This window comes from Carettochelys insculpta, chromosome 7 (assembly GCF_033958435.1).
Source record: "Carettochelys insculpta isolate YL-2023 chromosome 7, ASM3395843v1, whole genome shotgun sequence".
Lineage (NCBI taxonomy): Eukaryota > Metazoa > Chordata > Testudines > Carettochelyidae > Carettochelys > Carettochelys insculpta.
Genome location: NC_134143.1, coordinates 3,467,955 through 3,488,214, shown reverse-complemented (window position 1 = coordinate 3,488,214; position 20,260 = coordinate 3,467,955). Strand labels below are relative to the sequence as shown.

Sequence of the window (20,260 nt, the reverse complement as noted above, 5' to 3'; positions counted from 1 at the left end):
GAAGAGAGTCCCTGAGCACCACTAATCTGCACTTCCTCCTCTCAGGGGTGGCAGCAGACTTCCCAGCCGTGGGGGCACAAGGCTTCTCCTCTGCTGTGTGGGGCGATTCTTTGTCTCCTGTATCAAGTACAGCGCGTAACGGTTTCCTAGTACCACGGCGGGAGGGTTCGGAGCAGGGGTGGAACACTGCCTGCTGCCAGCAGTAACCAGCTGCCAGTGTCCCCCCGATCTGTCTCCTCCGCCACCAGTGGTTTATCAGCCGTCCTGTGTCCTGGGACAGTCACCTCAGCTGTCTCCACATGAATACTGTCCAGGAGCTGCTCGTGGAGTCGGGTACTCCTCAACCTGGCCACCTCCTCCTGTAGCTCTCCCACTTGCCCCCTGTGAGATTCCACCAGCAGGCACCTTTCACACTGGATGGTGCCCCCAGCCTGGGTATCAGTGAGTGGGAATTGCAAGCCACAGTGCCTGCAAAGCCGCACCAGCATCTGGGCAGAGGCATCCACGGCCAGGCAGTCTGTCTGGCTACAGGCGCAGGTGGAGGAGACAGGAGTCGTGTTCGCACAGGTGTTGGGGGTCTTCCTAACCATCGTAGGCCTCCCTCTGTCATACTCCCTCTTCAAGTCCCCGTCTGCAGCTCCCTGCCCGTGTCTCTCCCCTGGTCGCCCTTGCCTCTGACTTTCAAAGCCGACTGGCCTGGGTCAGGCTCTCCCCCCTGGGGGTCACACAGGGAGAGGCTGATGAAGGCAATCAAGGGAACAAAGGTGAGGCAGGTATCCCACCCGCCTCAGAAACTGAAACTGAAACTCACCCACCTGAAATCAAAATGGCAGTTCAAATTCAAACAGTTAAGCACACGCACTCACTCACTCACTCACTCACTCACCCGCCCCAAAAGCCAGCGCTCTCACCTGGTAGCTTCTGCCGCGGCAGGATCACTTGCTCTGCCTCCGAAACTCCCCTGTCTGCAGCTCCCTGTCCGCTTCGCCATGGTGTCTAGCCCCGAGCTGAGACTCCTTTCTGCAGCCCTATTGGCAGCGTCCCAGAGCAGTTGATTGACTGGCTGACCCTGCTTTAGGCAGCGGCAGAAACAAAAAGTTGTGTTAACAACCAGGGTGAACTTGCGAATGTTACAGCTTCTTACCAAGGGCGCTGATGAGCTCTGTCCCTGAACAACTTGCAGCAGAAAGAAGAACCAGGCAGAAGTTCTCTGTCTGAGCTGGAGCTCAGAGACGCAATGGATGCCGGTTTCCCTCCCATGCGACTCAGCAGGCGCAGTTACAGTCCCCTCGAACTGGCACACCAGTGTGAATCTGATAAAGTCTTGCTAGAGCTGGAGCTGCTGAGCTGTCAGCCGGCACTTTAATGGAGTGGGCCATTTTGTTAATGACCATTTGCATGGCCATTTCGAAGTGTTTGGCTTGTGCAGACGTAGCCTTAGAAAGACGTAGTTTTCACAGCTCAGAAGAGAAAAATTGTTGTCTGTTGTTGAAATATATCGTAAAGCTTCCCACAGAGCTGTCACTAAGAGCAGTGGGGGTTCATCTGGGTAAACGTGTGAGTGTAGGAGGCTCTGAGTGTGTGTGGTCGTAGAATCACAGAATCGTAGAACAAAAGAGCTGGAAGAGACCGAAAAAAATCATCGAGTCCAGCCCCCTGCCCGAAGCAGGACCAAACCCATCAGATCAGCCCTGCCAGGGCTTTGTCAAGGCGAGACTTGAACACCTGCAGGGATGGAGACTCCACCACTTCCCTGGGGAGACCATTCCAATGCTTCACCACCCTCCGAGTGGAAAAGTTTTCCTAATGTTCAACCTGGACCTTCCCAACTGCAACTTGAGTCCATTGTTCCGTGTTCTACCATCCGTGACCACTGTGAACAGCCTCTCTCCAGCCTCTTTGCAGCCTCCCTTCAGTAAGTTGAAGGTTGTTATCAAGTCCCCCCTCAGTCTTTTCTTCTGCAGACTAAACAGTCCCAATTCCCTCAACCTTTCTTCATAGGTCACATACTCCATCCCCCTAATTATTTTGGTCACCCTCCACTGGACCCTCTCCAGTGTATCCACATCCTTCCTGTAAAAGGGGGCCCAGAACTGGACACAGTCCTCCAGATGCGGCCTCACCAAAGCCGAATAAAGAGGAATAATCAGTTCTCTGGATCTACTGGCAACGCTCCTCTTGACGCAACCTAATATGCCATTAGGTTTCTTGGATACAAGGGCACACTGTTGACTCTTGTCCAGCATCTCGTCCACTCCAACTCCCAGATCCTTTTCGGCTGTTATTCCCCACTATCCCTCAAGTGTTAAAGTTTCATGAAAGGAAAAAAAAACCAATGAGGAAGAAAGCAGAACAGGTGAGGGTTGGACATCCCTGGACCCAGCCTCCCAGAGCTACCAGCCCTCACTGCACAGCGCTCCTTACTCAAGTAGGAGCAGCAGGATCACTCTCCCAAGGGCACCAGAACTCCACAGCAGCTCCATTGGCTCTCTCTGCTTCTCATTTCCTTGCCAGGTCTTCTGGCCTCAAGAACTCCCTCTCGAGGAAGCAAGAAAGTTATGGAAACAGGAATCCACTACTCAAGCCAAACACAGCCACACTTTAGCAGAGACTCGTGTGGCACCTGAGAAATCCCATTCAGCCTGGTTCAAATGCCTCTGGCTATGTCTGTACTACAAAATTAGGTTGAAGAAGTTTGTTGTGGCTGGTTTTAGTAAGAGGGAGGCCAATGTTGCAGAACAGAGAGACATTTGCAGGCTGACAATTCTGGGCTCCTGGGAAAGGAAAACCAGCAGTGGGAGGATATGGACATGGAACCGACTCTCGCCTCACCTGAAAGGGGAGGAGGTACCGCTTGAGCTAAGCCCTCACATCTGCAAGCCGTTTGAGGCACCAGCCAGGGAAAGTGAACGCTCCAGAGTCTGAAGTGGAACAGGGTCAGATGTGTGTGGTGGGAGGGGAATATGTACATTTGGGGAAAGGGTCCTGAGTCCTGGATCCCAGCTACATGCCTTGGCACAAAGAGCAACGGCTCCTGCATGAGGTGTGATGTTGGGCTAAGAGTTCCACCCCCCCCAAAAAGCACCATACCCCAGAAGAGAAAACCACTGTGATGTAAACCAACAAACCCAGCCGCACACCCAGCTCGGAAGCCCCAGCTGGCCTTCCCAAAATTCCCACTGAGGTCCATCACACTATGACCAGCCCTCCCTTCACCTTGCTGGACACCCACAGACAATGTCCCTTCCAGCCTTTTCCATCGAGGGCTGGATTCTCCCCTGGAGCTTGAGCGGAGGTGACAGGAGAGCAACAGGGGCTCAGCTGCAGCTTTGGCGCTGGGTCTTGAGCCGAAAGCCACCCCATCTTTCTTAGTGGCACTTGCTTCTTTCCTCTAGTTCCGCTTTGGCAAGTATAGGAAAACAGGCCGAGGGAAAAGCTGGCCTCCAAGGGCAGAGGAGGCCAAGCTGGAAAGCTGTTAAGAGGAGCTGATTGGCCTTTTGCCTCTAGTTTGCCCCGATGGCACCAAGGGGCGTTCTCTTGGGCCGGGAGGTGATGGTAGAGCACAGGCCGGCGGGAGAAACAGAAGCACTTGCCAGAAGAGGAAAGGGATGAGCAAGGATGAAATGCCGTGTTTCTGTCTGCTTTCAAGCGGGAGCCATTTTGCAGGCCTGGCTAACACGAGAGCCCAGTGGGCTACAGAATCTCCACTTTCTTCTTTTGCCTCTTCCCTGAAATGCCATCCGCTGGGGAGGCGCTCGCCCCGACGCATGCAGACGGGCCTAGCTGGGCAGAGTGGACATGAGCTGATGGGAATAAGGGGAGTTCGAAGTAGGCGGGGTCCTTTCGAAAAGCAGCCCCGTCTGGACGAGACGCGTGGCAGCGAGGCGCGTCAATTTCGAAGTGCCGCGGCTGCCCGCATGCTAATGAAGTACTCATTATGCGTTTCAACGCTGAATTAGTAAACTTCGAAAAGGCCATTTGCGTGGCCATTTCGAAGTTTGGGGCACATGTAGACGTAGCCATGAGGAGACGCTAGAGAGACTGGGACTTTTCAGTCTTGAAAAGAGGAGACTGAGGGGCGATATGATAGAGGTATATAAAATCACGAATGGTGTGGAGAAAGTGAACACAGAAAAGTTATTTACTTGTTCCCATAATTTAAGAAGTAGAGGACACCAAATGAAATTAATGGGTAGCAGGTTCAAAACTAATAAAAGAACGTTTTTCTTCACACAGCGCACAGTCAACCTGTGGAACTCGTTGCCAGAGGACGCTGTGAAGGCCAGGACTCTAACAGAGTTTGAAAAAGAGCTCAATAAATATTTGGAGGTTAGGTCCACAGATGGCTATCACATGTCACAGTTTTAGACAAAAGCCAAACCAACCACCCCCCTCCCACACACACACCAGCTGCACTTGAGTTCTCTTTGCCAAAGCCTTCCCCACACTTCCTCCTGCCTGGAGAGAGATTCGTGATCTGCAGGGGGGCTGGTGCTACTGGGCTCAGTCATTCACAGCTCTGCCTGGTCTGTGTGACTCCACCCAGCACAAGTTGAGCTTCCTCTGGTGCCTTATAAGATCTAAACACCATCAAAGCTGGGCAGCCCCAAGTGTTGGGGCTGGCAGGGGGGTCAGGTGTGGGCAGACAGCAGAGCTTTATCTGATATTTTGAGGAAAGAGGTAGAAAGGTTAGTGGTACAACTAAAGAAAAACAAATGCCCTAGAAATGATAAGATCATGGGAGAGATGATCAAATACAGCAGAGAAAGTATGAGTCAGGAAATACACCGACTATGTAACGTAGCATGGAAGGAAGGAAAGTCCACTAAGGAAAGGACAACATCCGCGCTGGTGACAATACACAAGAAAGGAAGTGCACAGAAGGATTCCCTTTCAAGTCACCGACGCAAGCTGCTGCTGCTGATACTGATGGAGAGATTGAGATCAAAGATAAAGGAACATCCAACAGGCAAGTAAGTGGGATTTGGGAAAGATAAAAGTACCATAGAGCATATACAGACACTAAGATTAATAGCAGAGAAAGCTCGCTGAAAGACCAAGGACATCTACAACTGCTTCATTGGTTGGGAAGGAGGCTCTTGAAGAGTTCCACCAGGATTTCAACAGTTTCCACCCCACCATCAGCCTTAGTCTGGACCAGTTCACACAAGAGATCCACTTCCTGCACACTACTATGCAGATAAGCGATGGTCACATAAATACCACCCGATACCAAAAACCCACAGACCTCTATGCTTATCTACACGCCTCCAGATTCCATCCAGAGCAGACTACACGATGCATTGCGCACACCCAGGCACTAAGGTACAACCGGATTTGCTCTGATCCATCAGAGACAAACATCTACAAGACTTTTACCAAGCTTTCCTCAAACTGCAATGCTCACCTAAGGAAGTGAGGAAGCAGATTGACAGAGCCAGACGGGTACCCAGAAGCCGCCTGCCTCAAGACAGGCCTTGCAAAGAAAACAAGAGAACCCCACTGGCTGTCACATAGAGACACGACCTAAGGCCTCTCCAATGTATCAATTGTGGTCTGCAAACCATCCTGGACAATGATCCTTCACTCTCACAGCCCTTGAGAGGCAGGCCTGTCTTTGCCTGCAGACAGCCTGCCCACCTGAAACAAATTCTCACCAGCAACTATAGGGCACACCACAGTAACTCTAAACTGGGCACCAAGCCCTGCAACAAACCTTGATACCAATTGTGCTCACATATCTACACCATAAATATCATCACAGGACCGAACAGCAAGCACACTTTCAGGGGTTCCTTTAGCTCACAGCTACTAATATAATATATGCCATCATGCACCAGCAATGCCTCACTGCGATTTACATTGACCAAACTGGAGCGTCTCTATGGCCGTGTCTACACTAGCCAAAAACTTCGAAATGGCCATGCAAATGGCCATTTCGAAGTTTACTAATGAAGCGCTGAAATACATATTCAACCCCTCATTAGCATGCGGGCGGCCGCGGCACTTCGAAATTGACGCGTCTCACCGCCACACGTCTCGTCCCGACGGGGCTCCTTTTCGACAGGACCCTGCCTACTTCGAAGGCCCCTTGTTCCCATCTGCTCATAGGAATGAGCAACTGAGCGAGCCGGCCTGCCCAGTGACAGCTCACAAGGGCCCTTTCAGAAAGGAGCAACAGGGAGCTGCAGGGTCACGGGGGCTCTGGAATTAGCTTGCTACCCCTCCCCCACTGCTCAGAATCCCAACTGGGCATCCCCTCTGCCCCTCCCCCACCACCCTGAACCCCAACCCGGCATCCCCCCCTCACACTCTGTCTCGCAGTCCCCACTACCCTGAGCCCTGGCTGGGAATTCCCTCTGACCCTGCTGCCCCTCACCCCCTGTCCCAGGCCCCTGAGAGATGTCCCCACAGACCCTGCCTATCCCCTCCCTCTGCTGCCTTGATCATGAGATTAACACGGCCCATGTTCCCTGGCAGAGGGTAACACCATCACCCCCTGCTGCAACGTCCTTCCCATGGAGGGACCCCAGCCTGCTGCCTGCTCCTGAGCTCAGCTGCTCCAGCTCACCCAGAGCACATGGCCTTGCACCAGCAGCTGCCCTGTCTGCTCTCCTACCCACAGGCACAGAGCCCAGAGGAGCAGAGCCCACAGCTGTCACCCCAACTCCAGAACCTCCTGCGTGTGCAGTGCTGAGCCTGCCCACCACAATGACTGACCTACAACTCACTGCTACCCGCTCTGGGGCATCACCATATGAGGTCCATGGCTCACATGTGCATCACCACTTTCTCTCACCTGAGGCAGCCCATGGCCATGGCTTCCTCCTTCAAATTCAGCCTCCAGGTCAGAGCTGTTCTTCTCAGCAGGTGGGAGAGAAGGTGTTCAAATGCTCTTTTGTGCCATTGCACAGAGCCAAGCAGAGACAGCTCCAAATGCCCCCTCTACACTGAGAGCTTCCTGGGGAGCAGCCAAGCAGAAGGAAGGGAGCCCTGGTCTCACATTGCCTTGGAAGAAAAGGCTGCAGAAAATGACTTTCAGTGGACAATGTGGGTATCGATCCCACTACCTCTTACATGCTAAGCCAGCGCTCTGCCATCTGAGCTAACTCCCCTCTGGGTAAGTAGAAGTTCTGCCCCAGTCACCTCATTGTTGAGTCCATCTGTCCCTGCCGCTCCCCTGGCTCCTTTCCTAAGATGACACTTGTAAAACCAGTTCCTATCAGCTGGCTGAGCTGTTTAGACACAGCTGCTAATAAGGCCACGGTGGCGGTTTCAAGCTCTAGGTGAGCCCTTGATGCATCTTGACTAAGTGGCCTGGCTGCTATGGATGGGGAGGTTCCAGCAGGCACAGGCAGCTGTGCAGGTCCAGTCTTGTGGGAGGGCTGTAAGGGAGTCCCTGCCTGCATCACAATGCCACTGCCTGAGGGTGCTGGTGCCTGGCAGCCTGGCTTTGCAGAGCCTGGTGTCCTCTGACCAGGTATCACCTCCCTGGGCTCAGACTTTCATTGAGCTGCCTGGGCAGGTGATCGACATGCAACAGGGGTGGCTCTGTGAACTGCAGAGGTCTGTAGCACGCGCTGCTTTGGCAGATGCACCATTTCTGAGAGCAGCTGCAGAGGAGATGGTGGACAGTCAGTGTCTGTGGGAGGAGGGGTTCACATTGGGGCTCTGGGGCATATTTTTACGCTTTTAATTACTGGCCATGTCTGTGATTTATTTCTAGAGCTGTTCTGGGAGTGCCCCATCCGGGTGTGTTCACGAGCCAGAGCTGTTTGAAGCACCCACCCAGCTGAGGGGTACGACCTGTGAACGAGCGGCACCCACCTGGGCTGAGGGGTACGACCTGTGAACGAGCAGCACCCACCCGGGCTGAGGGGTACGACTTGTGAACGAGCAGCACCCACCCGGGCTGAGGGGTACGACCTGTGAACGAGCGGCACCCACCGCTCTCCAAAGGGAGAGGCTAAACAGGGGTCCTTCCCCATGTAATGTTGGGGCTTCCCTGGGCAGCCCCTGGCGTAGGGCAGGGAGAGCCATGAGCAGCAGGTGGGGAGGCCTGAGGGGAATAGGGGAGAGAGCAGCAGATGGGTGGGCCGGTGGGAGGAGAGGTGAGAGCAGCAGGCAGACTGCAGTGGAAGAGGCAGAGCAGGGATGGGAGGAGGTGAACCGGGAGTGAGGGGAGAGCACAGGTGGGGCCTCAGAGGGAGGAGGCCGAGCGAGGAGTGTGGAGGGGACGGGGCCCAGTGAGCAAACCAGTGACCCCCCCGCACTTCTACAGAGCTCCAAGTGCTCAAATGAAGGTTCCACTTCTCGGGAGCTTCCAGCGCTGGCAGCAGCTGTTTGTGAAGAAGGGCTTTGGGAGCCTGGGGGCCCCAATCTGCGTGTGCAGCCTGCACGTCCAAAGCGGCACTTTCACAAACTGCACGTCCACCATTATGCTAATGAGGCTCTGCATATTCATGTCAGCACCTCATTAACATGTTCCAAAATCCCTCATTGTCCTGCCCCTTCCAAAGGGAGGGAGTAGTGGAGATGTGCCCTATTTGTGCCTCTGCTCAGGGCTGTGAAAGTGACCTCTGGCACAAAGGGTGTAGTCACTGGCAGAGCCTCATCTTCACAGAGCTGAGCCATCCAGTGGCAAGTGACTGTTCCATTGCACTGAGCAAAGGAAGAAGGACACAGCTGAGGATTTGGGACCCCAACTGCACAGGTGAGTTATTAGAGAAAGGCAGAAGAAGGGCTTGTCTGGGACTTGAACTCAGGACCTCTCCCACCCACTGGACAGGGAAAGATGGAAGGAAATCGTGAGGGAGGCGTCGGGCAGCAATGGGCGCTGAGATCATGGCTGTTGATGATGACGGGCTCTATGAATTAGCTGGTTAAAGCAGGTGCCTTGTAAAGAGGAGACCCTACGTTCCACTCCCAGTACTGCCTGGGTGTTGGGTTTTGCTGCACTTGGCTTTGGCCATTATAAGGCCACTTGCCTTTCTGATCCTTTTCTGTGACCCATAAGGGCTGTTCTGATGGTTTACATCAGGCAGGAGCAAACTTTCGACATCAGGACCCACTTTTTCTCTCTGCAGTCAGCTGAGACCCCCACCCTGGAAGGGATGAGCTGCGCTCCCTTGTTGAGCACAGGGGGGCTGGCGGGGGAGGCGGAGGACGCCGGCTGTGTGTGATTGCCTGGGTCAGTGTTTCCCAATTTTACTTGGCCACAGAACCCTTTTAAACTTGAAAGAATTTTACAGAATCCCAAATAACCCCTTAACCCCTCTCAGCCCCAAATCTGCCCCCCCATCCCCAGGCTTAGCCCCTCTCAGACCAAATCTGCCCTCCCCATCCCCAGGCTTAATCCCTCTCAGACCAAATCTGCCCCCTTCTTCCCCAGGCTTAATCCCTCTCAGCCAATATCTACCCGCTCATCCCCGGCTTTAACCCCTCTCAGACCAAATCTGCCCCGCTCATCCCCAGGCTTAATCCCTCTCAGTCCAAATCTGACACCCTCACCCCCAGGTTTAACCCCTCTAAGCCCCAAACCCTCCAAAATACCTCACCCAATCTGAGGCTTGAATATACCCCTGCTCCTCAAACTCTAGTCCGGAGGGCCCGACATAGGACAACGCAGAACCTGCCTGACTCCCCTTCCAGCAGTGGCAGAGGAGTCAGCAGTGGCAGCACCCAGACCTGCAAATGATGCGTTAAGTCCCGTGCAGCTCTGGAGCCACAGGTTGCTGACCCCGACCGGGGAACCCTGACTGTCACTTTGGGGAACACCGATTGGGGAACACTGGCCGTGTGAGAGGTGACAAATAAAGACACGTCAGTGACAAGACTGGAGCTGAACTGAGATCTTTGGGAAGCGGGTGGAAGACGTCTCTGGTGAGCCCCAAAGTAGCCGTGCTGGGACTTGAAGCCTTTCATCGGAGCAGGTGTTTACTCCCTGGTGTGTGAGGGTTGCAACCTGGCACTTAGGGAACTGGCCTTGGGAGGGATAAAAGGGCTCAGTGTGCGGAAGTTGGTGTCACGCTGGAGAAGTGGTTCCATCTAAGGGTGGGCAGTTTGGACTCCCCGGAGACGGAGGAGAGGGAAACTGGGACCATGTAGAAAGGGAACTCCAGAGAGTGACCACATGGCCCTCTGGCAAACACCAGACACCAGTCTCTGGGGATAGAAGAGCTGCTCTCATGTGTCAGGGCTTTTCCGTGATGGGGGGCTGCTGCCTCATGATGATGCCCCAGAGATAGAGGTGCCACAGCAAGATGAAGGGGAGCAGAGAATGGGGGATCCACAGCCTCCTCGTGGGGGGGGGTGCTGAGAATCGGGTCCCTGAAACCTCCCAGGAGGGGGGCCAGGGAATGCAGCAGCCACCCCATGGCAGGGATCCCTCATAGTGGGGCTGTCACGTTGGGTAAAGGTGCAGCTGTCCCATGGAGGAGTTTCCCCATAGCAGGAGCTGCCCCCTGAGTTGTGACATGCTAGTGAATGAGGCAGCTGCCCCATGGAGGAGTTTCCTGGCAGCAGAGTGACTGGCGGAAATAACAGCCTAAACATGTGGCAACTGTGGCAGTACCAGTGAGGGAGTGGACAGAGCTGAGGTCTCTGGAGAGTAGATCCCTGCTGTGTGGAGGACCTGCCCTTCCATCTTCCCCAGCCCTCCCAACAGGCCATGCGCATTACAGTGACTCTGGTGGCATTTCAACCCACAGCCTTTGAATGACTGGCCTTAACTCCACACAACCATGGCAGCTTAGCAGTCCAACTTGTTTTCCATTGCACCACAGAGCCCTGTGTGTTATACAGCACATCATCTCCTCTGGCACTCAGACGCCAGGGGCACCCAGCATATGGGGTCTCCTCCCTGACAGTCCTGGCTAAGAGCCATCAATGCACCTCTCCTCCAGGGACTTAGCTCATTCTTTTATGCACCCAGCTGGGGTTGTGCCCTTCACAGCACAGTGACACACCTCTGAGACCCCAGCATTTAGGAAAACAATTCAAAAATGAGATTGATCCATGCAGGGCATAAGATTTTCAGGAGACAGACAGACAGACAGATTATATTTTATGTTCCTTTATTGTTCCAGAGTCTTAGGGTGGATGACTTCTTTGTTTTGGTCTTCACTGACAAGTCTGAGGAAGGATTGCCTAACACAGTGAATGCCAGTGGGAAAGGGGTAGGGTTAGATGTTGAAATATAAAAAGAACAAATTAAAAATCACTTCAAAAATGAGATGTCTGCAAGTCACCAGGGCATGATGAAATGCACCCTAGAATACTCAAGGAGCTGATAGAGGAGGTATCTGACCTTTAGCTATCATCTTTGGAAAAATCATGGGAGACAGGAAAGATTCCAGAAGACTGGGAAAGGGCAAATATAGTGCCCATCTGTAAAAAGGGGAAAAAGAATAACCCAGAAAACTGCAGGCCAGTCAGCTTAAATTCTGTTCTAGGAGAGATAATGGAGCAGGTAATTAAAGAAATCATCTGCAAGCACTTGGAAGGTGGTAATGTGGTAGGAAACAGTCAGCATGGATTTGTAGAGAACAAATCACGTCAAACCAATCTGATAGCTTTCTTTGATAGGACAATGAGCTTTGTGGGTAGGGGAGAAGCGGTAGATGTGGTATACCTAGACTTCAGTCAAGCATTTGATACGGTCTCACATGATATTCTTATAAAAAAACTGGGCAAATACAACTTCGATGAGGCTTCTATAAGGTGGGTGCATAACTGGCTGGATAATCGTACTCAGAGAGTAGTTCTTAATGGTTCTCAATCCTGCTGGAAAAGTATAACAAGTGGGGTTCCGCAGGGGTCTGTTCTAGGACCGGTTCTGTTCAATGTCTTCATCAATGATTTAGATATTGGCATTGAAAATACACTTATTATGTTTGCAGATGATACCGAGCTGGGAGGGGTTGCAGCTGCTTTGGAGGATAGGGTCATAATTCAAAATGATCTGGACAAACTGGAGAAATGGTCTGAGGTAAAGAGGATGAAGTTTAATAAGGACAAATGCAAAGTGCTCCACTTGGGAAGGAACAATCAGTGTCACACACACAGAATGGGGAGAGACTGTCTGGGAACGACTACAGCAGACAGGGATCTAGGGGCTCTAGTGGACCACAAGCTAAATATGAGTCACCAGTGTGATGCTGTTGCAAAAAAAAAAACACACACACGTGATTCTGGGATGTGTGAACAGGTGTGTTGTGAACAAGGCAGGAGGAGTCATTCTGTTCCTCTGCTCTGCACCGGTTCGGCCTCAGCTGGAGTATTGTGTCCAGTTCTGGGCACCGCAGTTCAAGAAAGACGTGGAGAAATTGGAAAGGCTCAAGAAAAGAGCAACAAGAATGACCAAAGGTCTCGAGAACATGAGCTATGAAGAAAGGCTGAAAGAATTGGGCTTGTTTAGTTTGGAAAAAAGAAGATTAAGGGGGGACATGATAGCGGTTTTCAGGTATCTAAAAGGATGTTATAAGGAGGAGGGAGAAAACTTGTACTTGTTAACCTCTGAGGATAGAACAAGAGGCAATGGGCTAAAACTGCAGCGAGGGAGGTCTAGGTTGGACATTCAGAAAAAGTTCCTAACTGTCAGGGTGGTCAAACACTGGAATAAATTGCCAAGGGAGGTTCTGTAATCCCCATCTCTGGAGATATTTAAGAACAGGTTAGGTAGATGTGTATCAGGGATGGTCTAGACAGTACTTGGTCCTGCCATGAGGGCAGGGGGCTCGACCCAATGACCTCTCAAGGTCCCTTCCCGTCCTAGCACTCTATGATTCTGTGATCAGTAGATGCCAGTAAATATCCATTTCACTCCAGAAACTGATGTTTCTTTTCCGATTTGGAATTACTGAAGGGCACAGACAGGGCCCAGAGGAATGAGGCGACGGGAGCCCTTGGCAGAGTTGGATTTCAGGCTGTGGAGTTCTGAGGGTTCCAGATGTGCTCTTGACAGTTTTGGTTTTAACGGTTACAAAGTTTGGAGTTTGGAGTGGGTGTCTGCTGCCGTTCAGTAATTACTGTCTGAGCACCGTATTGTTTCAACTCCTCCAATGCAGAGCTTCCCACGGCTCTGCCCATTGCAATGGTTAAAACCTTCGCAGCTGGGAGTGTGTCAGGAGATAAATATGAAATACTATAAATATTAATTCTGTCAGAACTATGGATTAAATTCACTGAATTCTGCCTAGGGCTGAATATCACCCCTTAGACACACCCAGCTCTGGCAGCTTATCAGGAGTGGGGGATTCTGGTGTCCACGTGCAGCCCCAGTGACCTGCCACAGCAGCACAAGTGGCAGATTCCAGGCTGGGCGCCCAAGTGTGGTCGGTTTTTCCCCAAAGCCCCCAGGGCTGGAATGACACCAGCTGGCTCTGCCCACTTCAGCCAAGAGCCGAGTCAGTTCCGGGAAGGGGAATGCCCAGTATTTTCTGCAGGCCGGGCCTAGTCTGAACTGAGGAAGCTGAAACTAGCCCTGTTCCCCAGCCCAGAGGGAGCCAGGGCTGCAGTGAGCCCTGTGAAAAGTCTCCAGGAGGAAGCGACGTGTCCCGTCTGTCTGGAGCATTTCAAGGACCCCGTGATTACAGAGTGTGGGTACAACTTCTGCCCACCCTGCCTCAGCCAGTGCTGGGGGGGGGACGATCCAGCCCCCTCCTGCCCTCAGTGCAGAGAGACTGTGTGGCAGAGACACCTCCAGCCCAACAGGCAGCTGCAAACGTAGTGGAACTGCTCAGAGGGCTGAGTTTGAGGGCAGTGAAGGGAGCCGGAGGGGACGGGGTGTGTGGGGAGCACCAGGAGGCTCTGAAACTGTTCTGTGAAGAGGATCAAAGCCCCATCTGTGTGGTCTGTGACGGACCCTGGGCTCACCGCGCTCACACGGTGCTGCCCACAGAGGAGGCTGCCCAGGAGCACAAGGGCGGGAAATTCAGTCTTACATTTAAATCGAATCACTGGCTAATTTGATTGGCACTTTCCTGACACACTCGTCATTCAGCCTGTGAAGCCTTCCTGGCACAGGAGAGGCTGGAAGGAAATAACGGATCTCTCAGTGCGGGAACAGAGGCAAACTCTGCAGTGTCAAAGGAGAGCTGGTGTGGGGCACTTCCTGTGAGGTACTAAACCCTTCTGCAGGGCAGCCCCCGCCGGGGAACTGGGGCCTCTTAGGACCGAGGGGAAGGGGTTAACGGACAGTGAGGCTAAATCCTAAGGGCTGGGGGGTGGTTTACGCCAGAGTGCTGCCTTTGGGCTGGAGGAGAGGAAATTGGGAACTGGAGTTGCTATCAGTGATTTATATCATAGAATTGCCTGATATTACCTGTGTTTCCATCTCAGTAGTAGTGAGAGACCCTGAGGAGATCTGAACTTTGTGCAACACACTTATACACACTTATACACATCTACACCTATACACCCTTGACTCCACCTGCTGGGGAGCAGAATGTGAGGTGTATTGGTGTCGTGATTGTGATCTGTGGTAGATGGTGGAAAGGCTTCTACCCCCCAGTGTCAGGGGTTCACATCACATCACGTCCTAGGCAGTTTCTTTCTTGCATTGATATTGATTTTCTCAGCCAATACAGCAGCTCTCTCCCAGCTTGCACTGATGTTTTGGCCTTTGGTAGCACACGGCTGTTCTTGTTCTCCGATTTGGTGGAAGCAAAGACAGTGCAAATGGATATTTCCATCCTCTTTGGAGTGTGGCAGAGGATTTTCTTCTCTTCATTTCTATCCTCACCTGCCCAAGGAGGAGAGAAGAAAACTTTTCCCCAGCTGACTGTCCCCCTTCAGTGCTCTGCAGCTTCAGGGCTTTCTGCATTCGCTCCAGCTGTGCACTGGGCATGTACATGAGCTATGATTATCCAGGGGACGGTGAGAAATGTGGAGCTCGGTGCTCATCCGACTCACTTACACAAGGACAAGAGATGGAGAGTTCAAAAGTGTGATGGGAAAAGTGTCATTGAGAAGGGGAAGGTGATGGTTTGTGTTAAATAAACCTGGGGCTGCCGGAGGGGAGGTGGCAGCCTGGCTGGGGTGTCTGTGGCTGTCTGCAGGGCAGGCATGACGGTGACCCCCTGAACAGTATGGAACATACGTGCTATTGGGAGAAAGCTTTTGCACATGCTGGGGACAGGAGCGGAGCAGTCACTGAAGCAGGCAGCTTGTGCGCCATTACCTGTGCAGGGGCTCAGAGCTGGGTAGAGCAGTAAAGGTGGAACAAGCCTGCACTGCTGTGAGGAAGGGACACTGAGGCAGTCCTACTGAGGAGTTTAACTCAGATTGCAAGAGGCAGAGTCCTGAGCTCTGTGCTTTACACCAGAGGACCGGCTGCTTGTGTATAACTGACTCTTCTCTCCCCCAGCTTACACGCTGCACTCTGCCTTTAGGGCTTGTTTCCATCTGCTCCCTCTCCTGGGCCTGGCAGGGCTGTGACTGTGCTGCTGGGCCTCCTCTGCACTGGGGATGGAGCCTGGGAACACCATGTCTGCCTCTCCTAAGTGCTGTGGGTGCAACCAATGGCAAGAAGAGAATCCATTGAGGGTCTTGCATTTTGCTGTCCTGGTTTGTTGAAGGGGTCCCTGGGCGGTGGCAGGAAACATTGAGCAGATATGAACATTGTTGGTTGGAGGGTTTGTCTCTGTTTCTCCTCCTTGTGAGAAAGGCGAATTGGAGAAGCTGTTGCACCACTGCTATTGATGAAGTTTTCAGAAGTTCTTCGTGCCCTTTGCTTGCCCGTTCTTCGAAGGGAAACTTGCTGATGCACTGGCTCCTGTGAACACTTCAGAAAAGCACCAAAACACCAGTGTGTATTTTCTGCAGTGTCGTGGTTAGCACATGGGTCTAACTTGTAACTGGTCGCTTGTTCTAAGCCAGGTAGAAACAGTCCTGCTTCCTCTTCTGTGGGGGCCAACTCATTTCTGGAAGAATCCTTAAGAGCTCTGCCTTCTTCCTCACTGGTTTTTTTTTTTCTTTAATGAAACTTTAATATCTAAGGATGGGGGAGAATAGGAGCCAATAAGAGCTCCCATCAGTTGGGTGCTTGGTTGCCACCTACTAGCAAAGATGATGATAGAAGAATTCCGACCCTCAGGGTGGGAAACTGGCAGTTTCTCCTTCATCCATTTCTTTTCAGCTAATATCAAAGCACGTCACAGCATTAGGTCAGGGTGACTGTGTATAAAAACCTGCTGTGCTGGAGAATGGCTGTTTGGTGTTGAAAGAGTTGTGCTACAGTTGTGTATGGAAACTGTCTGCCTGACTCATAAAATATTAAAGAAAATCAGTGGCTCAAGAGCATTCTATCCAGCAGTGTTGAGAAGGCTGAGTGGTCTAAGATGCCTGCTGTAAGATACTGTCTTTCCTTTCCCTGGATGTTCTGGCCTCCAGAAGGAAAGGTGGGTTCAAATCCCCTTCCTGAGGCGAGTGGCTTTCTCCACATGCTGAACTGGCCTTGATTCAATGCCTCTCCGAACAGCGCACCAGCGGTTGCTTTGGGTTTCTGTTAGAGCAGGGGCAAGAGTGAGGCAGAATTCAGATATAAACCTCTTAGGAGAGTGAAGGTGAACCTCCCACTCTGGCAGTGTGACCACACAGTCAAGGGGCCAACACCCACCATCTGTACCAGGCTTCTCTTCTCTGCTCTGAGAACTGCATGAATACCAGCTCTGTAATGCAGCACAGGAGCTGTGTCACCAGCCCCACCTGGTAGCTGAGCCTTGGGTTAGTTGGCTGGTCTCAGCCTGTGGCCAGAATGATGCCACGGGAAGGGGAGGGAGACACACACCTGTCTGTGGTGCCTGCAACGCCCTGGGGGTGTGGAAGGGAAGGGAGAAAAGAAAACAGGCTGAGTCCCTCTCTGCTCACACAGGGGATGGGAACTGCTGTGGAGATTTCAACAGCATCAAGGGGCTCAGAAAGAGCCAAAGGCATTAACTTGATCCCATCAAACTCCCTTTTACACTTCCCTGTTTCCTTCCCTCCCCTATTGCTCTGCCTCTGGCTTTTAAAGCTGCTCACCCAGCTCAGGCCTTCCCCCTCCTTAGCCACACAGGGGCAGGCTGAGCCTCAGGCTGATCAAAGGCAACCAAGGGAACAAGGGATCAAACCCTCCCAGACACACAATCCCACCTGACACCATCACAGAAATCACCTGCAATCAGCATCAAACGGCAAACACCCAGCGAACTCACTTCACTGCCACCAAACCACAGTGCACTCACTGGCACCTCTCCAGCAGCGCCTTCTGCTGCTCCCCCTCTTACGCTCCCCTGTCTCAGGCCCCTGGCCAAGACTCCATGTTAAGTCACCTAAATTTTTCTGTCCCAAATCAGGCCTAGTTGGCAGACAAACGACTGGGGGGTCCCAGCCACCGTTCCCCTTTTGCAGCCTTACAAAAAGAGACTTGGGGAGAAAAATCACCTACTTGAACAAGTTCCATCTTTGTGCTGCAGCCGCCGTCGGTGTTCCCTGTAACCGGTGGGCTCGTGCGAGTGCTCAGCAGAGTTTCCAATGCTCCCCAGCCCATTAGCAGACCATCCCCAGCTCGGTTTCTTGTTTCTACTGATGGTGCACATTTACTCAGCCCAGAGTGTGCATAAAATGCATTCCACACCTGGATGGAAAAGGTCAGAGGGAACATTGACCCCCCAACTCCTGGGACCCGACACCATTTTCATCCCAACCCTGAAAAATGGCCTCATCAGATTGGGTTGGGCCAGAAAGAGCCGGATCATCGCTTAGTAAAAAATATTTGTAGCCCAAGGCAAAGGGCACAGACCAGGCTTTCACCATTTGGGGCCGGAAGATCATGAGCATCAGGATGCCTGAGCTGGGTCCAGAAGAGCCTAAAAGATGAGGTGCCTTGATTTTAGCCAAATACGACCACCACCGCCAGCATCTGCTGAATTGGAAACACCACCTGGGAAGTGAGACTAAGACCTTGTCCATATTACACCGTTAGGTTAACGTCAGCTGCCCTGCACTGACCTAGCTGTGGAAGTGACAACGATTCCTCAGCTCTCATCCCCTGTTAGACCTCCTCTATTTGTGATACCTTGATGACATCTTTATGATTTGGACTCATGGCATAGAGACTCTAGAAGAATTCCACAGAGACTTTAACAATCTGCACCCCACCTTCAACTTATGCGTTGATTACTCCACGCAAGAGATACATTTTCTGGACACTACAGTACTAATCAAGGATGGTCTGATCAGTACCACACTGTACCGGAAACCCACTGATCGCTATACTTACCTACACGCTTCTAGCTTCCCTCCTGCACACATAACGAGAGCCATTGTTTACAGTCAAGCCCTTAGATAAAATTGCATTTGCTCTGATCCAACTGACTAATTCCAAAAACTACAAGATCTCTACAAAATATTCATAAACTTGAATTACCCACCAGGAGAAATAAAAAAAACAAATTGACAGGACCAGACGAATACCCAGAGACCAGCAACTCCAAGACAGGACCAAAAAAGCCAAGAACAGAACACCACTGGGCATCATCTACAGCCCCCAACTCAAACCACTGGAATGCATTATCAAAGACTTACAACCTCTCCTTAATCGGGATGCCACACTCCAGAAGGCCCTTGGTGACAGGCCTGTTCTCTTCTCCAGACAACTTCCCAACCTTACGAGGATTCTGACCAATATCTACAGTCTAGCCCGCAGGAACACCAGTTCTGGGACTTTTCCTTGCAACAAAGCCCACTACCAACTTTATCCACATATCTATTCTGGAGATACCATCACTAGACCTAACCAGATTATTCACAGAATCACAGGCACATTCTCATGTCCCTCTGCTAACATCATTTATGCCATCATGTGCCAACAATGCCCAGGTGCTTTGTATATTGGACAGACTTCAAACTCTGTGCGACAAAGAATTAAAGGGCAGAAAACAGACATCAAAACACTCCTGATCCACAAAACAGTTAGTCCACATTTTAATGGAGTGGGCCATTTTGTTAATGACTGAAGAGTTTGCGTCTTATTGAAGAAGAATTTTCAGTCTGCTTTGGAAAGAGAAACTGCTGAACTCTCTTTCATATTCAAATTCCACACAGTAACACTTGGTTTCCACCAGGATGCGAATTTTCTGGGACATTATAGGGGCTTTTTTGCATACTTGGTTTAATCTAATTCTTGACCCTCATCCCGCCCTGCCACTCTGCTCTCTTATTTGCTCACATTGATAGTTTTTTTCTGATTTGTCAACCTTGATTACTGTTTTTGGTTCTCTGTGTCTAAAATATTGAGTCTGTTCTGGGCTGGCTCTGGTCTGAAGAAGTGGGTCTGTCCCACCAAAGCTCAGCTCATAAATTCTTTTGTTAGTCTTTAAAGTGCTACTTGACTGCTTTTTTGTTTTCATTTCTATTGGTGCCTGTTGATTTCAGTGCCTCTCTACTTTCCTTTTACATCACCTGCACAGCTGGCCAGAAGGAACTAACCTGTCAGAGTCCTCTGTGCCTGATACCTGTCACATGAGAGCCTGTAAGAAAAGTGGCAGATTGGGGAAGGAAAAGGGAGAGGGTTTGATTGACTCCAAAGGGCGCTGTATGCTAATCAGGAGAGGTGTGTCTGCAAACAGCCACATGCAACCACCTCTGATACACTGCACCCCAAAGCGGGTGAATTGGGCTTCAGCGAAAAGGGTGGTTGGTTTTAGACTTTTGTCCCTTAATTTGAGGAGGGTGGAAGCAGCTGTTTGAAAACGTTCCCCATGGGCAGGAAGCTTGTGCCTGTTCTGCTGGGTGTGCAGCTGAGGAGTATGTGGTTAAGACTGTACTTTTAGGAATCATTTCTGTAGTGTGTAGCTAGAGAGTTGCATGTGAGTGTTTTTGGTCTTGCTAACCATGATGATGAATTGAAGTGTTCTTTTCTGAGCATGAGGTAAGCAGGTAGTGCCGCTGTTTCTTCTTGATGATTGTTCTTGTTTTCTTTTGGAAACAAGAAGAAGAGAACCTTGTCTGAGTGGTTGGTTCTTATTGTAAAGTTTAAAAGAAGTTTTTAGAGTGGGGAGAGTTGCGTTAGCTGCTTTTACATGAAATGTTCAGGAGCAAACAGAGTGAAAATCGTGTTTAAAAGTTTCTGTTTCTTAGTTGTTAAAAGAATTTTATCCTTTTTTGATGTACACACACATTTCCTTTCTTACACTGGCTGCGTCTACACGTGCACGCTACTTCGAAGTAGCGGCACCAACTTCGAAATAGCGCCCGTCGCGTCTACACGCGTCTGGCG

At 51.4% G+C, this 20,260-nt stretch overlaps 1 pseudogene; it reads left to right on the top strand.

Annotated features, from left to right (window-relative positions):
• The first annotated feature begins 19,798 nt into the window (after positions 1 to 19,798).
• On the top strand, positions 19,799 to 19,998 carry LOC142016240 (small nucleolar RNA U3; annotated as a pseudogene).
• The last annotated feature ends 262 nt before the right edge of the window (positions 19,999 to 20,260 follow it).